At 32.0% G+C, this 27742-nt stretch overlaps 1 long non-coding RNA gene across 1 annotated transcript; it reads left to right on the forward strand.

Moving 5' to 3' along the window:
• The first annotated feature begins 10911 nt into the window (after positions 1-10911).
• On the forward strand, positions 10912-26612 carry LOC147400421 (uncharacterized). The gene is made up of 3 exons (XR_015179329.1): positions 10912-11440; positions 11626-11916; positions 15490-26612. It is a non-coding gene; the product is annotated as an uncharacterized LOC147400421 (long non-coding RNA).
• Positions 26613-27742: the final 1130 nt, after the last annotated feature.

The raw sequence follows: 27742 nt of genomic DNA on the forward strand, positions 1-27742 counted from the left end.
TCTTATAATCTTCATCATCATAGGGAACACAATAGTTGAACAATTTCTCAAAAAGGTGAATTTCTTAATACAGAAACACATAAGTAGGATGTTGGATATTTTGCAACATAATTTTCATATCGTTCGAGTCATAAATATTTGTCCAAGTTACACACGGGATGGAAAATCAATTAAGGTGTCAATCAAATTTGATGATAAGAAAATTCCTTTCAATAACACCTTTTCATAGGTCCAACTAAAGACGTTAAACTTAGCGCTGCTTGGGAGGCAATCTATGTAATCCAAGTTGAAATTCTCAACTCCAATAAGTCTAATTGAAGACATTAAACTTGGCGCTGCTAAGAAGCAACTCACTATTTTTGTTTTCATTTTTTGTAATTTTAGATTTCAAGTGAGTAATATAGTTTTTCATTTTTGTTGGCCCATAACTTGGCCATTTCCTTCATTGGAAATAGTTACCAGTTTGGAATCAAAGCGGTAGGTTCTAAAATAAAAATCATAATTGGTCTCATATGTTTAAGGTTGCACAACACTTAGCAAAAAAAAATGGTCTACTTATCGATAAGTCTTCACCTTGCTGACCCTCTTCAAATAGTCATCGACGAATCGAGACGGCTACATGCTTAAAAGTGACGAGTTGAGCCCTTATAACATTAAGCGATACTCATACCTATCATTACCATCCAAATCTTAGGATTTTAGTTATTTCGTCTTATTACTATTTTACAAAATGTAGATTGAAACTACTAGTGTGTGTTTATCCTACATAGCATAGAATCCATTTACCTAGGTTATGAGCACAGTATCTTTTGTGGTGCTTCTAGCATAATACAACATGATCACGATTAATACAACAGATACAATCAATGTTGTAATAGTGGTGAGTAGTGTGTTGTCTCATTTCAAGAGACATTGTGTCAAGCATCAATAAAACTGTAGGATCGTTTTTAGGTACTATCCAACCCACTTTATTTATGCTTGTTAATTTCAAATTTTCATTTGCATGTACATGTTGAAATATTGCGGACAATATCATATTTAAGTTTGAGGGTGTATGGGTCGATTTTCTTTTATTTTTTCTTCTTTTATTCCAAAAATCATAAAAATTTTGAAAAAATATTTTGGTGTTAATTTTGTTGTTTGTTCAAGATCTTTGTTTGTATCTTTAAACATTTAGTTAAAAATATTAAATTAATTTTTAGTTGGAAGCTTTGATTTAGAATCCTCATTTGTGTTTCTCTTAAACAAAAATTACAGTAAATTTACCTTTTATTTGTAGTTACTTCTAATAAGGTTACCAAGAATCTAGGTTGAATTAAGTAACGGCTCGTGTGAATACGAGAGCCAGAAGTACTTTCATAAATACTTTTTGAAGTACTGTCTGGAATAGATGGATAACTATTGTGTCTTTGAATGCAGGTTCTGAAAAGTACTGTCAAAAGTACTTTTGATAGAGCTTTGTGTTTGAAAACTATTTTGGATTCTATTAAAATGATCAAAATGCCCTTATAAGTATCAGTTACTATTTTTAGCGTTACAACTCAACAAATTATTCTTCAAAAGAAATAAAAGTTATTGTTTTTACCCAAAAAAACTAATATAAACACCCAACAATTATAAACAAATAGAAGATATTGTGAGCAAATATATATAACCACTAAAAATATGAAAAAGTTTTCACCACATCAATGGATAGTAAATTTGTGTGTAAGTGTTCACATCAATCTTGCAATAAGAAAATTTCAACCATGGTTGGAATGCTCATGGATAAATCATTGAGTGAGCAATAGAGGGAGGTAGAAATCCAAATTCAAATGCTACACTAAAAGGCTACCATCACATCAATGGATAATAATAAAATATATTATTTAATTGTATTTCTGAGGATATACTTGTAATTTTCAAAATTTATGAGAGGTATACTTATCCCAAATGCTACACCAAAAAGCTACCACCACATCAATGGATAGTAATATAATATTACTGCAATTGCATTTTTAAGGGTATGCTTGTAATTTTCAAAATTTATGAGGGGTATACTTGTCCCAAATGTTACACCAAAAGGCTACTATCATATCAATGGATAGTAATATTATATTATTCCAATTGCCTTTTTGAGGTAGGTTTGTAATTTTCAAAATTTATGATGGGCATACTTATCCCAATCACGTCATTTTGACAATGTTTTGTGGCTCCGCGCAAGAGTAGTTTAGAGAAGTAACACCATCGATACTTCGTGAAAAAACACTAAAATGACTCCACAGTAAAGTAGTTTTTTCCAGGAGTTATTTATCCAAACACCTTTAAAGTGCTTCTGACTTCCCGCAAAAGTCAGAAGTACTTAGAAAAGTCAATCCACACATATCCTAAGTTTTTTACCTTCTTTCTACCTAAAGTATTAGGAAAAACTGGGTTTGATGAACTTTGACTTCCTTATTCATTTGGTTAGCTGATTAGAAGAAAAATAGAACTAGGGTGATTATATCTTGAATAACAACTATTGAATTAGTCTAGCTACCTTGAAAAGGGCTACCTATTTTCTTATAAAAATGAGTAGAAAAGAAAAAAATCCCTTGAAGTAAAGAAATAAATAAAAATTCAAAGTTTATAAGTTTAAAGTTTCAGCAGGGTGAAAGTCATAAAGTGTGAAAACATGAGTAGACTGAAATATCATAGATAAAACTTAGAGGTATTAAAGTGAACATCTACACTTCTCACTACGCCAGACAGGATGCTAAGTTTTGAATTAAATACTAAGTTAATCAAACTATTCTTAGGTAGATTAAAGATTTTTTCGAACTCACTCTAGAAAATCGAATCTCTAAAATTTCTAAGATAGAATTACTATTTCTTAAAGGTTAGTTTAAGTCTAAGTTTTTCAATAGAAAAATGAGAGTTGGGACTCTATACTAAGTGTTATTTCCAAATGACTAACAAATCATAACTAACTTATGTTTTTAATATAAGTTTTGAATTTTGTGGGTATATTCTCTTCAAACCCTTACAAGTCAAACTCGTCCACTAAGGATAACCTAGCGGTTTAAGGGCTTGTTGCATTCATTAAATGCTGTCGAAGTGCTTACGAAAGTGAAAGTTTTATTTTTTAAGTACTATAAAAAAGTAAGTTTGGGAGTGTAATCAGTGTCTCAAAATACTAATTTATCCACACTTTTATCAAATATTTATCTTGATTTTTCTCATTTTGTCTCCATATTAAGTTAATAATTATTTTAAGCCTCGAAATATCACGTTGTATGTTTCTGTACGCTAATTAGACTTAATTGTACATAATAAATTGTATTTATTGAAAAATCCTAATTACGTGTAAAACCCCGAATTTTCAATTTATATCTCGAGGAAAAAATAAATAGTGGAATTTTAAAAAAATCTTAAAAGTGGGACTTAGGGGTAAAATTTTAGGATGTTTCTGATCATTTTTAATGGAATCTGACCTCACCATTGGATTCAAAATGATCGAAAAACATATTTTAGCCTGTAAGCACGCTTAAATGCGAGTCTGAATATAAAAGTTGCAAAATCCTCGATTATCGGGTCGGACCAAGTTAAAATAGTAATTTTTTGCTAGAATAAAAATTATTAAGATTCTATTATATCAGGAAGTCAAATTATCGTCAAAAACGAAAACGACGTCAAGTTTATGGGTCACATCAGGCAAAAAATGTAAACTTTTAATAGAGACATAATTGGTAGAAATTGACTATACCATTAGATCCGAAACGAAAAATTAGGCGAAATAGAGTATTCATTTGTCAGTTTTGAAGTTCGGATGGCCAAGTTATCGTCGATTAAAACAATTGACAAAATATCGAATTCGTCCCAAATTTTATATAAATAATATTTTAATTTTTTTTTATCTCATCTTCCCCAACTTGTCCATACAACCGCAATAATAAACGGAAAATTTTTTTTTCTCCGATATTTTACCTCAGATTTTACAAACGGCTCACCGTCGACGACCGCAACAGAAGGGAGAAACGTTCGCAGCCTCGACATCTACAAAACCCACCCAACCTTTTTGTCATTTCACTTTCTATTTCACCCGATATCGTCAAAAATCAGTCATATTTATATACGGGAATTTCGAAAACTTCGACCTCGAATTTCATCGGTTTCGGGGTCAAACCGTCCTTCGTCGCAAAAGGGAGAAAGGATGACGGCGTCGAGATCTTCAAAAATCAGCCACTTCGAAGTTCGGTCCATCTCAATTTTCGTACCATTTGCCTCGATTTTCGTGCACGTACTTCAATTCCGTCGTCTAGAGATTGTAAGGAACTCTCAATTTCTATTAGTAATCGTAGATTGTGAAAATTTATTTAGGATTTTATCGAAAAAAGATTTGGATATATTTTCCAAAATATAGAATCCTTTTGTTATTTCAAAAATTCACGTCAGAAATTGCATGATTGATATGTTTAATTGTATTTTAACGGGTTATTTCCATAAATTGGGTCTTGTGCACTGCTCAGACCCTGTTTTGATATAAAATTTGTATTATTTTTCAATATTATTGATAAAAATAAATTCTATAGTTGGAAAATGTGATTTAATATTCAATGAACTCATATTGAGTTGATGAATATCAGAAAATTGATATTTTATTGAAGAGATTGAAAACTGTAAAAATCGAAAAAATGGAAAAAGGGTATGAAACGGTAAAATGTCAGAGTCATACCCGAGGGGTGATGTCTGCATTTTACGTTGTTGTGTTGTGTGTAGTTTGGTGAACAGATATCCAGGGATAATATTGTTGGTTGCATGTTTATTTAAATTTTTGTTAGTGCGAGGCGCTGTTTACATTTCCGTTATGTTATTTATTTTAGGGCGGGTGGCCACACTTGCATGGTAGGAAACTGGATATCCATTCTCAACCTTGTATTGTTAATTTCTCTTTTGTTTTCAAATGAAAATAATATATATATGTAACTATTTTGTGAGTTGTTAAAGAGTTTGTGAATGCCTGAAGGGATAGTGCGTCATATCATCCGGAGTGGTGTACTATCCTGGGATGTACGATAGGGACCACCAAGCTTATACGTGGTATGGGACGCGTATGAGAGTGAAGTCACAACTGGAATCCGGGATATTCCTCTCTATCTTTACCAGTGAACTTGTAATGTAAATGTGGTCGTATACGAATGGTTTGTATATTTGGGAATCACATGTACGCCTGATAGGCATAGACGAAGATGATTAGTCAGTGATCACTAATAATCTATAGTAGTCGAACGTTCTGACACATCGAAAAGAGACCCATTGCTTACGGTCACGTCAAACGGCCAGCCTGAGTCGGATAAATGGTCAACCAAACGTGGTACATGCAGTGACCGGCCACAAAATCAGGAACTAAAAGCCAGAGAAGAATTGTAACATCGTGTCCCGATTGGGAGCGATCCAGTCGTGAATCCCAACTCTCTAATTCTAATACTCCACCATTGTGTATTATGTATCTGTTGATTATTTTGATATATAAAATGAAATCCATGTTTATTGTTTCCATTTGATCAATTAAATTTGTATAAAAAGAGAATGTTATAATGAGTACTGCTGATCGACGTAATGTGAGTTTTAAAATGTTTAGTTGTTCATCCCTAGCTATATGTACCAGTTAATCGTATTTTCTTCTGTAAAATTTTGTATATTTTAAAATGATTTAGTATGCTTATTCGTTCATGTTAGAAGAGGTTATTGACAGAAATTGTGTTATTCCTTACTAGGTAACCATTGTTACTCACCCTTTCCTTCTCCATTTTTTAGTTTCAGATCCGAAGTTTGGCGAGGCAGATATAGAGCACGAATGAGAATCATCTGGTAGGTCAAATAGACAGTCAGAGTTCGTCACTTGGTGAGTATTGGGGTTATTACCCCTAGTGGTGTCGATTTATCCAAAAAGTATTATAGATTTTGTTCTGAGCGATAAGACTTATGTTAGAGTGAGAAATTTTCGTATAATCCTGTATTATAATTTCTTCTTCCACGCTCTGATCTTTCGTACGTTATTAGACGTATATAGGTTTCGCTAGTATTATATTTTGTTTGTTATATGCAGGATTGTATGTCGTTTATCAGGTGCAAGTTGAACGCTTGGAATGCTAACATAAACAGAGGAGACCATGCCGAAATTTCGAGGTGCCACCAGTACCTCGAGATCTGACATGAGGATTTGTGTTAGTGTTCGGCGGGGCGCCACATTACGCGTGTTCTTATGCAGATCAAAGATTAAACCATTAAATTGGACCCTAAAATCATAGACTAGACATTGCATTTCAATTTAGAGGATCAAACAAGCATCTTGGCCAAATTTCAAGACCAATGCTACCATGGTGTGGTGAACACCTTGGACGACACGATGGGCCTCGATTAGAGTGTCCTAAAATTCCTCGAGTATGTTTCGCATGTGATCATATACGCAATAGCGATGACGGCTATTTTTGGGTCCTTCTAAAGCATCTAATGTTTATAAATAGACCCCTTTCCCAATTAGAAAAGCCCCCCTTCTTAGGGGTCCTTCCTCCATCTTTCTCTCTTTTCCCCCTAGTGCCTTTGGCATCTTCTCTTGTAATTTTTTCATTTTAGGATAGTATCTATTTCTTCAAGTTTTACTATTTCTTCTTGTTTCCTTGCAATAGTCATAGACTAGACCCCTTCTATTAGTAAGAGAAGGAAGCTTAGGAGCAAGTTTTTATTGCTATATTTTTGTTCTTTATCTTTCTATACTTCTTTGATGATTATTGGGTTCTCTGAAAGGCTTTATCCAATTCTAATGGATCAAAGCTCTAGATGAATCTTTACACCTTTCATGCTTAACTTCGATGTTTTATGCTTAGATGAGATCAAGATAAAACATGCTTTATTTAGATAATTAGTTGTAGAAGTTTCACATATTAATGAGTGAAAAAGCTCTAACTTCTATATTATTCAAGCTTCCATGCTATATCTTCCAACCTAAAGAGCTCACACCAAGTCCTTGGAGTGAGTTAAAAGAAGGATAGAAACCTTGATGTGGTTTTAAATGCAAGCCCTAGGTAACTCTAATCACTAGTGATATTCTTCTCTTATTCTTAGTTTAATTTTCATTATTATTGATTATTTTCCAATGAATTTTACTTTCATTTTTGTTACACAAAACACAAAAATAGATTTTGATATTACTTTAGATTAACTTCATTTCTTTAGCTTGGTAACTAACCACTTTCTTTTGGGTTCGATCGCTTCCTTACCCCACAAGTCAAGGAAAGTTTCATAAATTGATTTCTATGGGAAGGAGAACAATAATCCCATTAATAATCGAAAGAATGAAAAGAAAAATGAGACAAATTCTATGATTTCTAAAGTGAATATAGTGAAAGATTAACCTTTCAAATTCACTAGAAAGTTCAAACTCGAATTCAAAAAAAAAAAAAAAGAATGCAAAGAAGAACTTGCATAGTCTAAAAGTCAATATCCAAAAGATCAAAGGAAATTTTTATTTCTATAATAAACCTGAACACCGTGCCAAGAACTATCACAAAAAGAAAAATCAACACCACCATCAGAAACATGAATAAGCAAATGTGATTGAAACTCAGAACCTATCAGTGGTTGTTTCAGAAGTAAATTTGGTAAGAAATTCTAATGATTGGTGGTTGGATACGGGAGCCATCAAACACATATGCTCTGAGAGAGGCATGTTTTCCACCTACAACAACGTTGGAGATGAAAAATTGTTCATGAAAAATTCATCCACATCCGCTATAATCGAAAAACTGAAAAGTGAATATGAATTTCACATCTACCAAGATTCTAACTCTGAATGAAGTGCTTCATGTTCCAAACATTCGAAGAAACCTGATTTTAGATTATTTTTTAAGTGAAAGAGGTTTCAAAATGGTGTTTGCGTATAATAAATGTATAATCACAAATAATAAAATGTTTGTAGGCAAGGGCTATCTATGTGATGGGTTATTCAAACTAAATGTAATTTTTGATTTTACTTCTTCTGCTTATATTTTTGGGTGTTCTAATATTTGGCATGTTAGATTAAGCTATGTTAATAATAGATTGACTATCAAATTAATAAATAGTGGTATGATTCCTAAAATGCATTTTGATACATCTTAAAAATGTGAAACTTGTGTTGAGTCAAACTTTGCTAAAAAAACCTTTTAAAATTGTTGAAAGATTTATAAAACCTATAGAATTAATACATTTTAATTTGTGTGATATCAAATATGTTCAATTTAGAGACAATAAAAAAATTTCATAACTTTTATTGACGATTACACTAGATTTTGTATGATTTATCTTTTAAGTAGTAAAGATGAACTATTACAAATGTTTAAAATTTATAAATCTAAAGTTGAAAATTAACTTGAAAAGAAAATTTAAATTTTAAGATATGATTGAGGGGCAGAATATGAATCTAATCATTTAACTGTATTTTGTCAAGAAAATGAAATTTTACATCAAACTACTGCTTATTATTCTCCCCAGTAGAACGATATAGCAGAAAGAACAAATATAACTTTGAAAGATATGGTTAACTCTTTACTTGTTAGTTCAGGTGTACCTCTAAATTTTTGAGCAAAAGCCTTTTTGACATCTTGTTATATTTCATATGCTCTTATTTAGTCGATTTAAAAAATTAATAAAATAATTTTCTCTCATATTTTACTAAACAAATTTCGCTATTTTATCGTTATTAGTATACTTTTATTCTTCGTTGTGAGAGCACATAACATTGTCGAACCTCTTGGAAACATGGGTTGTTGTATCCTAGAATGCAAACACCTACGAATTGAGGTATCATAATTAGAGCGAATTTTATTTTAGGACAGTGCTTTGTGCATGCCTCAACCATTAATTTTAGATAATATTTTTGTATTACATTAAATTCAAAAATCAAGAATTATTTCAAACTTCTTCTTTCTATTTTCATAAAAAATCAGTACATAAGAATATAACACCATTTTTATACCTTCAAATATGTAGTATATTGCAGGTATATCATTACCATCCTCCATAAGCAAGATTCTCACCAACAGTTAACCAATTTAAACAATCAACTCGCATGAAGTCCAAAAATCAAATAATAAAATTTGTATTTTTGAAATCTTTTCCATCAATGAATTTTGACCATTTATTTTCCAATCATTCTTTACTAGTGACCGTATTTTGCAAACCATCTTTATTGTTGATTAGACTTTGTAATGTCAAAAAGTTGGTTGCAAAATGTGTAATAGCATGGCAAATTACTTGATTTCCATTTGTATGTCACTACACACAATGATTGATTAGGCACATTTTTATGGGACAATTATAATTTGTAAATAGTCTTTAGTTAAGAACCGTTTAGGACTATTCTTTAACCCAAAAATGTGCCTAAATATAGCTTTGGAGTTTATTATTAAAACTTTTACACAACTAATAACTTTATGAATCTGGCTCTCCCACGCTAGTTCATGGGAGAGGAGTATACGAACAACTATTTTAGTTGTTGAATTTTAGTAGACTAGATCTCAAGATTTATAGTCACATAAGCAATTCGCAACATCACACATTTATTGCAGACAAGGACTCCGTATTCCAAATCTAAAGAAACTCGAATATTTCCCTCTCTATCTCCCAAAATCCTACGACAATAACCCTAACCTCTCTCTTTGGCATGGATCGATATGTTTAGTTGACAAAAAGTGTAAAAAAACAATCATGTTTTGATCTTTAGGTTTAAAAAAATTGATCCTTTCTCATTTTTTTCTTTTCCTTCATATTTAATCGGATTTCCATGATTATTTGCATCTTCTCTTTGCGGTCTTTGATTTTATTTTTTTATTTTTTTATTGATCATTGGAGGAATCTAGGAGAAAGGGGGGATTCTCAAACTATTGTTCTTTCTATTTCAAAAGTATGAGTCCTAATATAATTTAATTGAACAATCTGAGTCAAAGTACCTTTGTTCCTTACTTTTGATGAATCATTTTAGGATTTATGATATCTTCGTTTTCTCTCTTTTCAATCTAAGGAAACTTTAGTTTCAGATTGCTTTGCCACATCACACTCTTGCTCCCACATAATCTATAGTCTAAAACAAAAAATCAATTCAATTTTAGGTTGCTCTCCCAAAACCCTAGCAGATACAATGAACCCCTTTCCTATCTATTTGTTGTGAACGAAGTCGATCAAGCTCGAACAAACGAAAACAAAACAATGAAACTCTTAAATCAAGATTCTCTCTCTCTCTCTTTCTCTCTCTCACACACACACATACACACACACATTTGGGTATAATTTTCTATTTCTCTTTTTCAGTCAAGAAAGGGCGAACAGAAAAGTGCTTAGGAAAGTACGAGTAATAGTTAAAGACTACTATTGCTAAAATGGTTTTTAAACTTAGTATAACGTCTCATCTCGTTCAACTCCAATACCGAGTTGACTTGGACGATACGTCTCGTCTCGTTCGACATTGGGACAATGGTTTTTAACCATTTAACAATATGAAAAATTCAGAAATGATTCCTATTAAAAAATGAATTCAAAAAAATATAAAATAAAAAGAAATCGATTTAGAAGTGCAAGAATAAAGGGTTGAGGCTTTAATTCATTTGTCTCGATTAACTCAAACGAGATTTTCAAAATCTCGTCCAATACGTCTCATTTAACTTGTGAGTTAATCATGTTCTGCACTGTCTCGTTTGTATCGTTCGAGATATTGAAAAATATCGTCCGAAATGATTCGCTTATCTCACGATACGAGATCGTCTCAAAATACTTTGTGAGTTGATCTCGTTCAGTTCCGATATCGAGTTTACTCGGGTGATACTTCTCGGTCTTGGACGAGTTTAAAAACCAATGATTGCTAATCACAACTTCCGACTCTATTTTTTTTTTTTTTTTTGAGTTTTAAATTATTATTAGTTTTTTTACCAAGGTGGAGGTTGCACATTTCATCCAATTTCTTTTCTCATTCCAATGATCAATAAAAAAAAGAATAAAATAAAATCGAAGATCGCAAAGAGAAGATGTAGAGAATCATGGAAATCAGATTAGATCCAAAGCAAAAGAAAAAGGGGGAGAAAAGATCAATTTTTTGAACCTGAAGATCAAAACATGTTTGTTTTTTAAACTTTTCGTCAATTAAAGGTATCGATCCATGCCATAGAGACAGAAAGGTTAGGGTTGTTGCGGCAGGATTTTGGGAGATGGAGAGGGAAAGATTCAAATTTCTTTAGATTTGGAATATGGATTCCTTGTCAGCAGTAGGTGTGTGATGTTGCAAATTTCTTGCATGGCTATAAATCCCAAGATCTGACCTGTTAAAATCCAACGGCTAAAAGAGTCGTTCGTATACTCCTCTCCTGGGAGAGCGGACTCATAACTAAATGTGATTGCGAATTTTCTTCTACTTTCATCTCGCGAGATTCTCTCATCTCAAATAAAGATTCAGGTTGATTTTTTGTATCTCCAACAACGAATTTTGTTGATTTCTTCATTTTCTTCTTTCTTTATAGTTTTAAGAGATCACAGAAGAGAAGAATCTCTCTATATCTGCTTTTTAATGGCGATTTGTTTACAATCTGTTTGTCTTTCTCTTCTCCCTGATGTCTGTGTTAATATTATTGATTTGAGCAGAGTAGGTGAGCTTGAAAACTACAGCTTTGGATCAGATTGATTGAGATTCTAACTCTGAAAGAGAGAGAGAGAGAGAGAGAGAGAGAGAGAGAGAGAGAGAGAGAGAGAGAGAGAGAGAGAGAGATGGATTTGGTTTTGAGAAAGGGAAATGGTGATAAGGAGGTGAAGTGCCAACTGGATTTTTTTTTAAACCCCATCTGAAATCTGAAATCTCTCCAACTTTAGGGTTTCAATTGATAATGAAAAGCTCTCGAAGCTCAAATCAGTAGTTGCAGGCCTCAACCAGATAAGGTAAACTTATTTAGGTTCCAATCCTTAATTTCTAAATAATTATTGTGTTTTTGTGGTAATTTCAACTGCTGCAGCTCTTTTTTTTTTTTTTGGGAAAATTTTATGGAGACCTTGTATGGATTTTGTTTTAGAGGTTTTATTATGTAGCTGGTGTGGCTATGTTAATCATTGTTGTATGCTTAGATTAGATGTTTGAACTCTATGAACAAAATGGAAGATTTTCCTAGGAGATCTGTAGAGTCGACACATAACATTTCACTGGGAAGGTACGACCCTATGTTGCTGGATGTGAGCCTAATCATCCTCCCAAGACAATTTTTGAAATCAATTTTAGTCAATTAACCTATCTTACGTTTCCTGATTTACGGGTATGATTTTGGGTTTGCCTACCACTTCAAAACGGATCGAGTTTGTAAGAATTTTTTTTTCCTAGGTTTGCTATTTTGTTTGGTAGGTTGGTTTGCCTAGGGGTTGACCAAGAGAGCAAAAAATTCTAATAACATTTAGAATTTGGAAGTTCAGTGATCCATTCTTGAAGCCTTTGATCATGGAAAAAAATTGAAGTTGCTTTCAAATTTATGAAAAATTAAAAACATAGACAAGGAAAAGAAAAAAGTATATAGAGGATAAAAGACTTTAGTTATGTGCCCTTACACAATCAAATTTCTCAAGAAAATATGTTGTGTTCTTAATTTCTGAATAATTATTGTGCTCCACGGAGACAATGGGGGTTTAGTGAGAGGTTGAGGTGGTAGCAAACCTAATGAGGATTTTTATAATTTGAGATGTACTTTGCCGAATATGTTGAATTACACTTAATGATAAGTACACATGCCTTCCAATTGAATAATTACCAAGATTATTTATAATGGTAAATCATCTAATTTGAGTTTGGATGAACCAAAACTAAAGTGGTGCAATGACAGGCAAGAGACATTCTGCTGCTAAATCTTATCTCTCCCTAACAAAATTTGAATGAATGCAATCAAAACAGCACAGTTTTGAGGAACATTTTTGTTTTCTATTGCCTACAATTACCAGTGCTGACATGTTATGTTTGAGTGGACCAAGTTCTTAGCTTCATCTCCAACTCTATTAATTGAGAGTTGTAGTATCCTTTGTTTATTTCACTCCATGTGTGGAATGAGACAACAAAGCAAAGCAGATAAAAGTAGTTATAGATGTATATTTTTTTTGTATTCTTGAACATGGAATAACTCTAGCCACACAAGGGTTTAGAGTGTACATGGCTAACCAAGTTTCCCTAGAGATCATGGAGACACATTGTACTTTATCTTACACCTACCCATAGTTTGAGATGTTCAAAACTACTAGTCCCGATTTAAGGTCCGATTTAAAAGTGTGATAAACGTAATGTTTGTTAATGAGTGGGCTAACTAATCATGGTATCAATGGGCTCAATGCAAGTGTTTCTTACCCACATCTTAGGTGATGGGGACATCAAATATTGAAGAGTAGATTTTAATTTTTATTTAAATTTCTATTTTAGGACTTTAATTGTATGTTTTTTGGGCATATTTTGATGTTTTGTTAGCCTATGATGTTAGCATAGGTGTTAGGGGGCAATTTGGTAACTTTTTATAGATTTTTAATGAGTTTTCATAGGCTGAAAATTCAAGGGAAATAAAGTTATGGGATTGGGACATGTATTTTTTACTTTTGTTTTATTTAAGTTGTTTTAAGTTTTGTTTACAACCATTGGATATCCTTATTTTAGTTGGATGTTTATAATAGATTTAGGGTTTAAAAAACATTATAACTACTTGCTTCTTGTTGTAATTTTCTTCAATGACGAAGAAAAAGAAAGATAGAGCTTTGATATTCCCATTAATATTGTGGTATGAGGCCATTTTAGAGTGAGTCCAAGGTACATTTGTTTTCTCTATCGAGGTAGGTATTTATTTTTTCTCTCCATTGAAACCTTACCCTACAAACCTTTTACCATTTTCATTGGGATTGTGTCATACCTACAATAATTGCTTTCATTTTACCTTTTGAGTTTACCCTATCCTAACTTAAATCGTAAATCCAATCTCAAATCCTTAATCTTTACCCAAAATCCTAAACCAAATTCACTAAACCCCCATTTTCTTCTCTCCCCTCATCGTCCAGCATCATTAGGCTTCCTCTTATTTATTTCAATGATATTATACCTTTGGCAAAACACACAACCCTATTTTTTGGTACAATAATTTTTTGTTAACTAACTAATGAATCGCATTTTGGAGATCACCCACACTAAAAATCAACTTCGAGTTTTCTTGTCTCTAGAAAATGTTTTTTTCCTTGTAAATGTACTTAAAGATGAATCAGTTTTTTTCCCTATTTGCATTCTCACTTCGGAAATGTTGATGTTATAATTCTTTCATCCCTAAACTTTTAAGGGAAATCTTACCTCTTGGATTATAGCCTAGTTGAGGATGCAATGTTGATTGAGTCGGAATAAGTAAAAGTGAGGGTAAGCACAACCTTGCTTGCTATAACACAGTTTTTTTTTTTTTAAATTATGGACATGCATGTTAATAGTCTGAAAATACAGCTCCACAACTACTTGAGTATGTTGTGCAAAATCTTGTTTGGCAAATACAATAAGATTTTACAATATTAAGTGTGGTCTGAAAATGCAACTTGTCATAATCGGAAATTAGTAGATTTTTAATTAACTAGAATGTTTTCTTTGGCTCCTAAGTCTTACATATGATTTGAGGATTATATTACTTTTTTGGTCAAATTCCCGTTTTATTTCCAAAGCATTCCTAACCCTCATTAATCATATCGTTCCATTCTTTTTCACAAATAATAACGGACCCCCAAATGTGAACTTTTGCGAGAACCGATTAAGCCCATCTAAGTGGAAAGAAGTGCATGTGAATCTAATTTTTGCTACTAGAACACTTTTCATATGACCTAGACAATCACGTGATTATTAGAACTTGATTGTTTTAGTACTTTGTCTATGAAAAGAAGTGACGTCTTTGCAAGTTTTTTCTCTTTATTTTCTTCATTAATTATTTTCTTTTCTGAAATCTTCATTTTTCAGATTTTACTGTCATCTCTATCTTCGATTAGTACGAAATCTTCGATCCCACTTTTCATTTGTCAGATTTTCTTTTCTTTTATTATACTTAAAATAAAAGCATGTCATCCCTGGGAGAGTACTTACTAAAGATGCACTGCCTATATTAAATCTTACAACCCACTTATCCTAAAATCCATTATTTCAAGTACAAGTTTTATATATATTGTATTCCTAACATGAACTGAAGTGTCAGCTGATTGGGCGATTTACACTCAATATGAATGTCAATTACGACAGAAGTGTTTGGGTTGTTACATTGGATCTAAAGTGATTGAACATGTTATTAACTATAATTTGCAGCACAAGCACTTTTATCTGTGACATTGAGGTTAACTATTTATTTTTTGTATATACTCTTAAATATGATGGAAATTCTAGTATATTTGTTATTTTTATTTTTCAGTTATGGTGTTCTTTCATCTATCCCAAAAATGGTCTTTCATGTGATACAATTACTTGTATGTATACCATAGGATAAATTGATGTACTTCTGAATAAAAGAGCTTGAGTATGTTCTCAGTCAGCTTGGTCTTGCAAAGCAAGGAAATAGAAAAGGTATGCAGTTCGTTTTTGTTATGCTATTCGGTGCCACATCTTGGAATTTCATGATTCTACTATAGTCGTGTTTGGTCTTCTTGTTATTCCCATTTTCTTGTATTTCTTCTCGGATTGGTCACCTGTGACCCCATTTTTTTTGTTCTTTTTTATTAAATTTTCAACTTATCAAAAAAAAAAAAAAAAAAAAAAAAAACCTAATTCTACCTTGAAACGTGAATGACTTGTGTGAACCTCTGAGTATCAAACTTGAAAATAGAGCTTTACCACCCCCACTTACGAAAATTTAAAAAGAACAATATTCTTAAATGATTTTTTTTTTTTTTTTTTTTTTTTGAGTGGCTATCTAGCACAATATAGAAAAATAAACCCAAAGAACTAAAAGTAAAAGTTGCATTACAGACTCTTTGATCACATTTAAGATTGGTGGGAAACTATTAAAGCTTTGCATTTGATCAAACCTTTTAGTCAATTTATTATTTTTCCTCTTATCTTTTTTTTATGGCATCTACTTCCACTTGCAATTTATCATTAGGATTATAGAATGCTCTTCGTCACAAGTGTAAAAATCAAAAAAGACCTTTTTAGTTCTTGTTTTGATGGATTGTAAGTCAAGAACAAAAAGATTTAATCACATTAACGATCTGCATTTGCAAAGAAACGACAGTTCATACTACACCTTTCAACTACAATGTAATCAACAACTATCACATTCCAATTATATCTGATGCCTCCGAGACATAATTATTGAGATCAACAACTCAACATTCAAAAACATAATCATTGGGTTTAGAAAATGATTATGTGTGCTTGAATCATACAAATAGTTTTCCACCAAAAACTCCACTAAGATTATAATTCAAAAAACATAATGCCTTATAAATCGAATTGAGAGATTTCTTCTTAGAATTCAAACCATCAAGCTATAAATCAAACCAATATTGAGACATAAAAATTGGATAAATGACAGATCATAGAACAAAGAAATCCTACGATCAAGAGAAATTTGGGTTTAGAAACACACCTTGTGATTCAATTCTTCAAGAAACCCAATTCATGAGCCCTAAAACAAAAACAGACAAAAAAGAAAATCAATCTCCTGGGCATAAAATGATGAAATCAACTTTGACAACTGAACTATAGACCACCGCAAGAGATTATGGAAACAACATATCTTATCGATCGAAGAGATTGTTTGGCAACGAAAAACTGCAAAATATAGTCCAACAAGAAATTAAATCAGAAACAATATGACAAGATCCTAGATTCCTAGGTACATTTTGTCTCTTTATGCTAAGGTGGTTTCTTTCAACTCTTCGATTTGAAAGAAATCCTGCAATAAAAAACTCCAAATTCCTTTTTTGGAATGATAAAGAAGAGAACAGAGATAGAAAGTACCAAGATCTAAATAGTAAGAGAGAGAGAGAGAGAGAGAATAATCGAATGGTGACCTTCATCGGTTGTTGTTGTTAAGAGAGAACATGAACCTCGAAAAATCAGGTGAGCTTTTTGTTGCCACATTTTTTTTATTCCCTCATTCATTTTTGAAAACATTATGGCATTTTACACTTAAGCATTATTTTATTTATAGAGTTTAAATAAATAAATGTTATTAATAGTAGAACATTCATGGTGTTTTAAAGACCAACGTTATTAATCATTCTTGAACATCATGCCTAAAATGTTACATAAAACCGTTGTCTAAAAGAAAGGTTTCCTTCCCTTAAAAAATATAGAAAAATTGATCTCATCTTTCTATTCTTCTCTATAAAAACTGACTGGAGATGTCTTTTAATGATTTTTCTTATTGTCAACATTTTCTATTGCTAGGCATACAAATTTTATTGATTTCCTGTATTACAAATCATCAAAGAGTTTGTAGATCCATCGCTTAGAAATGTCGGTTAGTAAAGGATAGATGAGAGGTGATCGTGATTTCTTAATAACATCTTCCTCACGAGTGCAAAGGTGAATCTCAATTAAAGGAAAATGAGCAAAGCTCATGCCTTGATCTTCATAACTAATAAGCTTTCTACTATGAAAATTGACATTCAAGGTATTGCTTTCCTAAACCTAGGTTCTATAGTTCTTATTCAATTCATCAACTATTTTAGACCAAAGTTCTAACGTACTCTTCAATCACCTATATAAAAATATTTAGAAAACCAAGGATGACCTCCATATGCCAGAATATCCTACTTTCAATTTGCTTTGATGTCTGTCGACCACCTTATAGACTTTAACGTGTCAAAACTAATTGCATTCAATGGTCCATGGATCATGCACAGAAATTTCTCACCATTAAAGTCTTTGCTAAGAAGTTACGAGTTTTGGTTTTATTCTCACAAGAGTACATTTGGTAGGAAACAATTTCAACCCTTCGACGAGTTCTCTACATTTGATTTTATTTCTTGATGTTTTTCCAAAAAATCATTTTGAAATAAATCACCATTTTCCTATTTCAATCTCTAACAGTTCCATTGGGGGCGAGATCACTACTATTTATTCCATCAACGTTGAACTTAATCCAACGAACTGTATTTTTGTTCCAATGGGTTAGTTTAAGTTATGGAATAGTAATCTATGCAACATCAATTTTCCTCCAAACCCGAAGGATTTGGCTTGATCAAGGTATTGATCTCATGTATCCAAGAAAGGATTTTGAATTCTCTTGTCTCAAAATATCTTTGGATTTTGAGCCAACTAGAATTCACATACATGAACTAGGGGACATTAGACGTACAAGAGTCGTGAGATTCATTTTTTTTAACTGCACCATTTTATAATGAATCGATGAATCGGCCAAATTTTAGTCATTTGGTTTGATCTATATTGAATGTAAAAAATAACACTAATTAAATTTTACCCAAGAAATTAAGTTACCCTCAACAAATCAGTGACATATAATCTCTTTCACGTGAGCATCTACATGCAAGGCTAAAATCATTCTTTTTCCTAAGTTCATCCACATGACATGCATGCTACAACATAAAGTCATTTTTATGGTACATTTTAAGCCCGTTTCACTTGATCTATTTTGGAAGGTCGCTTCTCTTTATCTTTCATCATTAGATCCTCGAGCTTCATAGTAATTGACATGTCATTATTCTATAGCATATTCATCTATGATCATGAGGTTTGATTCTTTCATTAGATATTAATAATTTTCAAGATTAATTTAAAATAGACTAAATATTTATTAATTATTCATCATCTCATTTTTCATTAGTTCACGCACCATGTGACATTAAGCTGTCATGTCCATAATTGTTAGAGGATCTGTATTTCTCAGAATTGAATTGTTGAGCTTCTTAGTTTTGTTGCTATTAGTTACACATTATAATTTCTTCTGTAATGTATACTAAAAAAATGATGACTATAGAAGAGATTTCCCAACTTATAAAATCTTTTGGCATTAACTACCAAATCTTTCACACATCAGTTAGATTTAACAATATTTTTAGGAAAGTCGCTTCTGTTGATCTTGCATCATTAGATCCTTGAGTTTCGCAATAACTAATATGCCATGATTTAATAGCATATTCATCTACGACCGTGCGTTTTGATTTTCTCATTAGACATTAACAATTTTCTAGATTATCCTAAAATTGAGTAAATATTTATAAACTATTCAATGCTTCATTTTCATTACTACACAACATGTGATGCCGAGTCGTCGTGCCTATAATTGTTCGATAATCTTGATTTCTGACAATTAAATTGTTGAGCTGCTTAAGTTATGTTACTATTGGTTACATGCTATAATTTCTTCTGTAATGTACACTAAAAAATGATAACTACAAGAAAGATTTGACAATTTATAAAATCTTTTGGCATTAATTACCAAATCTTTCATATATTGACTAGATTTAGCAATATTTTTTTAAGGTTGCTTTTCTACATCTTGCATCATTAGATCCTCGAGTTTCATAATAACTGACATGTCATGATTGTACCATATATTCATCTATGATCGTGAGCTTTGATTTTCTCATTAGAAATTAACAATTTCCTAGATTAACTTAAAATGGAGTAAAATATTTATTAATTATTCGTCGCTTCATTTCCCTTAATTCATGCAACATGTGACATCGAGCTGTTATGCATGTAATTATTTGATGATCTTGATTTTTCACAATTGAATTGTTGAGCTTATTAAGTTATGTTTCTATTGGTTACGTGCTATAATTTCTTATGTGATATATACTAAAAAAAGAATGACCGCAAGAAAGATTTGACAACTTATAAAATCTTTTGGCATTAATTACAAAATCTTACACACATTCACTAGATCTAACAATATGTTTTGGAAGTTCACTTCTCTTGATCTTGCATAATGAGATCTTCGAGCTTTGTAATAATTGACATGCCCTAATTCTACTGCATATTCTTCTACTATTGTGAGGTTTGATTTTCGCATTAGACATAAACAATTTCCTAAATTAGTTGAAAATAGAATAAATATTTTTTACTTATTCGTCGTTTCATTTTCATTAGTTCATGTAATATGTGACATCGAGGTGTAATGTCCGTAATTGTTCAATGAGCTTGATTTTTAACAGTTGAATTGTTGAGCTTCTTAAGTTATGTTGCTAATGGTTTCGTGCTATAATTTCTTTTGTGAAGTATACTAGAAAAAAGAATGACCACAAGAAAGATTTGACAACTTATAAAATCTTTTGGCATTAACTATCAAATCTTTGACACATCCTCTAAATTTGACAATATTTTAAGATTAATTTTTCTCTATAAATTGGACCATTTTGGCACAACGGATTGTGAAAGAATTTTTTTTATTGACATATGTAAAATGCTTATCCATATTATTTCTCTAGTGTTATTTTATGGTCGAGATATATTCTTAGTTGTGGTGAACATCACTTTTGAGATAGTAGATTTCATGTTGGCATGACCCCTCAGGTTCTGTGTGTGTGTGTGTGTGTGAATGAAGGGGGGGGGGGATAATTGTATTAGAATCGAATGTTCATTTAGTCAAGTTCGAGTAAAAGAAAAAAAAAACACATATTGTTGGATTTATGTTTTCAATTTAGGAGTTCATTGGTCGTCCATTTTGAAAGACAAGACTTTGCAAGAAAAATTATTTAAAAAAAAAAAAATTTCAAACTTAATTTGAACCATGAAATCTAGAGGGCTGAGATGTCTTTTGTCCAGCATTCAAGTTCACATGACCGAAATGAGGACCTCGATCCAGTCTTTACATGTTCTTCAGTCTAAGATAGACTAAAATTGATTTTTTTTAACGGAATGAATATTTGTTATAAAATTGAAGTTTGTTGAGATTTTAATCGGACTCAATTGATTCATGACTCGATTGAGTTAAGATCAAGATGAGTCAGTGAGTTGGTTCAAATGATTAACTCTGAGTCAAGTCAACTTGAAATTCAATTGAAGTCTGATTTGGTTCCAACTTATAACCGTGTTTTTGAAACACACAAGAATTCTCAAATTGAGATGGGGTCTCCAAGCTTGTGAATATGAGAGACAAATGAGGGTGGAAGATATTGAAAATATAAAGACCTTGAAATAGATGAAGCTATATAAATTAGACAATAAAGAAAGTTTGAAAGAACTCATCGATTGAATGCTCTTCTAGATATATCTTGGAACCTATACAAGAATTCTCACTATAAAATCTCATTTTTTTAGATGACCCAATTGATGATCAAGAAGTGTGTATTTCTCTCAAATCCTCGTCCACGTTAATATCCATAATGATTTCATTGTTGTCATCTTCGCTGTCATCGGTGTCGTCCTCCTCCACCACCTCCTCTCCATCATCGTCGTTATATTGTATCACTTCTATGAATCAAACCTCGAAAACCATGGGTAGAGTCATACGACCCATATTAGAATTTTTCTCAGCCATTGTATTGTGAAAAAGAGATGTGTAATACTATTATCTTTGATTTCTATAGAGATGTTTATTCTAAAAAGCATATCACATATGATTCACGAAGATGTGAAGTAATATGTTAGGAGTGTAGAATTCACTAAGTATGTTCGTTTGATTGAGGAAATTTCTACATCTTAAAGGATATTAGGAACTCCATTATCTCTAACTCAGAAGATGGAGTTTCTAATATACTTCAAGGGGTAAAAATTCCCTCAATCATACAAACGTACTTAGTGAATTCTATTCTCCTAACATATAACTTTATATCTATATGGATCATATCTAATATGCTTTCTGGAATGAGCATCTTAACGGAAATCAAACAGGAAATGGTAATGTACATATCTTCTTTCACATGTTCAATTACTAAGATATATTCTAACATGGGCCACATGATTCTACCCATGATTGTTGAGGTTTGCTTCATGACAATAATATTAGATGATGACGATGAGGTGATGAAGGACAACAACTATGATGTTAATGATGAGATCTTTATTGGCAGTGATGAGGATGAGAATTTGAGAGAAATACCTACTGCTCGATCATCAATGAGTTATTAAAAAAGGTGAGATTCGATGATGAGAATTCTTATATGTATTACCGGGTATATTAAGAAAAGTTTTCGATTCAGTCGATAAGTTCTTTCTTATCCATTGATAACTATTTGAATCGAAAATGTATTTTGATGTGAAACCAATGAATTGCTTCGATTCGTTGTTGCATACTGTAAGATCTCTATGCCATGCATGGTTAGATATGTGATAGCCTAGATTGAATAGTTGATACATTATCGAAGAAGAACCTTAATAGTAGGAAGGAATATAAATTAACTTATATTAAATAACCTCAGTGGCATTCCTTATTCTTCTTATATTCAATTAGTGGAAAAAATAATTATTAATTACTACTTACAATTAATTTGTATTGCGGGAAGCATTACTTATTAGATTATTATGGATAGAGAGTCAATTATTCTATTTTTCTTTCTTTTTCATAATAACTGTATTTTTGCTAGGAAAGCAAGTATTAATGTTTAGCATGAAGGTGGGTTCAATGGGGTTTTTAACCTTGGTTGTCTTCAATCCATAGCTTCAAATCGTATGCTTGATATTTCTACCAAAAAATCCATCATTTTCAAGCTCCTAAAATTTTATAGCTTCGTCTTCAATCCATCAACTTCAACCCCTAGAATAAAATCATTGAATATTTTAAAAAATAAAATCTTCTTCAAGTATATTCAAACCCCTTCTTCAAAGCATGGGATTCAATTTTTTAAAGAAAACCCTTTTATACCCAAAAGTCTATCATCTTCTACTTTCGAAAATTAACTTCTATCTTGTTTAGGGGCTATGAAGGTTTAATGAGAATATGTGTTAGATCTTAATGGTTGAAGATGAGGGTAGGTTAACGATGACTGGTATTACGAAAAAAGTGTTCTAGAACTCAGATCTAATCGATTATTTGACGTAATTTTTATCAAAATTGGTTTACTTATTAAACCACTTATTTTTGTAAGAATTTGTTTTTATCATAATTAGGAACATGCACATGCGTTACACATGGACTATTAAGTAAGTGTTAAAAAAATTATATTAACATTTTTACGTATTAAAAAAAAAATTGACTTATCTTTTTAAATGATGACACTTATTCCAGCCTTTGAATTTAGTGGATTGTATTTTCCAATCTAACTTGTACATTTATTTAATATTTCTTAAGAATTTTTTCTTATTATCTAAAATTATCTTTTTTATAGTAGTTGGAGAGAGTTTTTCTTAAATCTTAATCTTGTTATGTGTGATGTTAATATATCGTTAACAAATACTTAACAAATTAATTTATCGATTGCATGGATTTGTGTTAACTACGAACTTGTGTTTGATATGATCTAAAGTATGTATTATTTATTATGCAGGCTAAAAGCAAGTTAAACCTCTATTTCATGAAAAACATTAGAAAACTAGAACAACCTTATACGAAACAAGCCTGATCAATGCCTTAGAATCCATTATTTAACCCACTTTATTAAGACAGTTATCATATTTCTTAGCTTAATTATACCATAATTAGCAAATAATCATGCAATTCTCTTATGTCATTAGCTTACCTAATTTATCATGTTAAAATAGGCATAATTATGTGAATTTATATATTTTTTAAAAATTTGATCATCGTGTGTTCAGCTGTACAAGTCAAAATTAGAAGATCAAAGAAACGCAATTGGACAATTCAAACAAAACATTACAATCAGAACGTCATAATAGAAAGTTGGACCAAATATTAACTATTTTCATTTCAATTTCACACTTGAATTACTTCACTTTGTTTATTTTTATCCTTCCGATCCGAAGTTTGCACAATCAACCACACGATCTTCAAAATTTTCTAATTTAATTAATTATTCATGCAATTATGCTAAACTAATGTGATAAAGTAGGTAATGAGACGATATGAGGCATAAACATGCTTATTTGATAATAAAGGTATAACTAGGGTCTAAATTATGGTAAAGGCCTAGGAAATATGCATATAATTGGTGCTTTGAGACACTAGTCAAATATCCTACTTTCAATTTATCAGGATTGTTGATCGGTCACCTCATAGACTTTAATGTGTCAAAATGAATTGCATTCAATGATTTATAGACCATGCACATAAATATCTCACCATTAAAAGTTTTGTTAAGAAGTAATGAGTTTTGTTTATGTTGTTACAATAGAACATTAAGTAGGAATCAATTTCAATCCTTCGATGAGTTGTCTACATTTGGTTTTGTGTTTTGTTGTTTTCCCAAAAATGAAACAAATCATTATTTAAATATTTTACAAATCCACTGGAGGCGGATCACTACTATTGATTTCATCAATGTCGAACTTAATCCAAAGAACTATAGTCTTCTTCCAATGGGCTATTAATTTTAAGTAATCGAATAGTGATATATGCAATAGTGATCTTTCTCCAAACCCAAAGGATTAAATATGATCAGGGCATTCATTTCGTGTGAGTAAAATATTATGAATTAAGGGGCATTAGACATAGAAGAGCCACTTTTGTAACCATACCATTTTTTAATGAATTGATGAATTAGCAAGTTTTAGTTTTTTAATTTTATCAAAATAAATGTTAGAAATCCCACTAATTAAATTTTCCCATAATTAAGTTACATTTAACAAATTGATGATATATTGTTAATAGATAGATCTCCGGATGTGCCATACATAGATATTAAAGGGTCGAGTGAACTACTCATGTATCACTCCTTCCAATTCGAGTCAGTTAGTTACATTTCAGAAGGTACATATATCAAGAAGGCAAAATTTTCACCAACAGTGATGATGATCAGAAGGGTGATGAAATAGTTTGGATTTTATCCAAGGAAAGGGCTAAGGAAGATAAATCAAGATAGAACAAGGCTTATTTCTACCCAGAAAGCCATGCCATGGTTCAACCTCGGTTTCAAACCCACCTAGAAGGAAAAGCAAGCAATGAAAGCAAAAAAGAAAGAGCTCAAGCTAGCAAGGATAGAGCATTAGGAATCTAAGATTTGGGATCTTGGGAAGGTTCCTTACATCAAGGAGACTTTCCCCGTGCTGACTTATACAATGATAAGTGATGACAACGCAATTGATGACCAGCAATTGTAACTACAACCACAAAAAGAGCAAGAAGTACTCCCCGAACATGAGCTATCCCTTGAGGATGACATCAATAGCTTATTCAGGGAGGACTTCGGGAAAAGAGAGTCCGTGAAAATGAATAACACCAACAATGGCGGTTTTTTAATCACACCAAGTATTGATTGAATTCTATTGTAACCCTTCCTTTGAAAGAGGTATTACTATCACATGACCATTATGATTCTATAATGGTTATCACAACTGAGTTGATGGAGACTCCCTCTTTTTCGATAGTCTAACCTACAAAAGAAACGAATGTTCTTCGCAATTGGGACATTATCTCAGTTACTTTTGAGGCTACTAAGGCCTTCAAAAAAATGTTGTTAGTTTCTTGTTATCTCGTAGGGTATTTGTTTAGAAGGTCCACCTTCATTAATAAAATCTCAAAAAAAATTCAGAAAATCAAAAGCTTGTGGGATTGAATGATTGCAATCTCGAACTCAATTTTGATTTCATGGAGATTGAGGAAGAGTTTGGTGCACAAGATCTCGATGTGCCAAAAGAATTGAAAAAACTTGTAGAACGTCATCAAGAAGAGTGTCAAACAAATATTGAGGAAATAGACTTAGTAAATCTCGGATTCGAAGATGACTCAAAATAGTCAAAATTAGATCCCTTCTAACCCCAACCCAGAAGATGAAAATGATCGAATTCCTTCGATAGTGCCAAGATGTGTTCGCATGGTCCTATTAGGAGATGCCAAGGCTTGATACTAATATTGTAATGCACCATCTACCCATTATTCCCAATGCAAGGTCAATCAAGTAGAAACTCAAGAGATTAAAACCAGAATGGATTCTCAAAGTCAAATACAAGGTTACAAAATAAATTCAAATAGGATTTTTAGTAGTATCAAGTTATCTAGAATGGCTTATAAACATTGTACCACTATTGAAAAAAGATAACAAAATAAGGATGTGCATAGATTACCGAAACCTGAATAAAGCTAGTTCGAAGGAGGATTTTCCATTTTCGCATATCAACATGCTTATTGATAACATAGTAGGACATAACATGTTCTCGTTATCGATTGTTTCTCTGGTTACAATCAAATCAAGATGGTAGAAGAGGACCAAGAAAGGATCACATTTATCACACCTTAGGGTACTTTTCATTACATAGTTATGCCTTTTGGTCTAAAAAATGTTGGAGTAACTTATCAACGAGCCATGATTGTTCTTTTTCACGACATGATTAATAAAGATATGAAGGTCTACGTGGATGGTATGATCGCTAAGTTTGATTCAAAAGTAAACCACCTCGTCAACCTACGCAAAATCTCCGATTGTCTGAGAAAGCTCAGTTTGAGGCTTAATCATTCAAAATGTGTATTTGGGGCAATTTCAAGAAAGTTCTTAGGTTTCATCATAAGCTGAAGAAGTATTGAAGTAGATCCATTTAAAGCAAAAGCAATCATTGAAATGCCAATACCAAAGACAGAATCAGAGATATGAGGTTTCTTGAGAAAGATTTAAGTATACCAATAGGTTTATCGCACAACTCATGTCAATTTGTGAACCTATTTTCAAATTCCTAAGGAAAAAATGAGACTTTAAACTGGAACAACGACTGCCAAGAGGAATTTGACAAAATCAAGAGGTATATGTTGAATCCTCCAACATTAGTTCCCCATACCTTAGGGAGACCTCTATTAATGTACTTCTCCGTACTTGAAACATCCATTAGATGTGTATTGGGGCAGCATGATGAGACTAGTCGCAAGGAAAGGGCGATATATTATTTCAACAAAAGGTTTACAGATTACAAGGTAAGGTATTCTTCGCTTGAGGAGACATGTTGCATCCTAGTTTGGATGTCTCAAAGATTGCACCAATATTTACTAAGCTATAAAGTACAACTTATTGTTAGGATGGATCAAGTGAAGTACTTTTTTGAGACACTTGCACTCATTGATCGTATTGCTAAGTGACAACTATTACTATTAGAATTCAATATCGAGTATGTCATGCAAAAGGCAATCAAGGAGCAGGTTATCACAAACCATTTAGTAGAGTACCCTCTTCTAGATTACGAACCATTAAAAGAAGAAATTTTCAGATGAAACCATTCCTTTTATAGAAATGGAGGAAATGAAGACAAACCAGGTTGGAAATTGTACTTTGATAGTGCAGTCAATCAAAAGGGTAATGAGATCGGGGCATTTTAGTGAAGCTTGACAGATCGTATGTGCCCTTAGCAATTAGGTTACGTTTCCAGTGTACAAACAATCAAGTAGAATATGAAACATTCATAGTAGGTCTCAAGGTAGTAGTAGAAATGAAAGTCGATAAGATCGATGTATTTGGAGACTAGTATAGTTGTCTACCTGACTGTTGGCGAATGACATGCATGAAAACAGAGATTGGTATTGTACCATGAGTATATCGAAGAGCTAAGTACTAATTTCTCTTGAATCACTTTCAATTACATGCCAAGGGTTAAAAACTAGTTTGTAGATGTACTTGCAATCTTGGCCTCCATAATCAGAGTCACTAAAGAAACAATAATAACCCCTTGGAGATAGGGATTCAAGATGAGCCAGCTTGATGTTCGCTTATTGAGATAAAGAACATAGAA

The sequence above is a fragment of the Akebia trifoliata genome, chromosome 6, assembly GCF_017979445.1.
Source record: "Akebia trifoliata isolate Shusen 1 chromosome 6, ASM1797944v1, whole genome shotgun sequence".
Lineage (NCBI taxonomy): Eukaryota > Viridiplantae > Streptophyta > Magnoliopsida > Ranunculales > Lardizabalaceae > Akebia > Akebia trifoliata.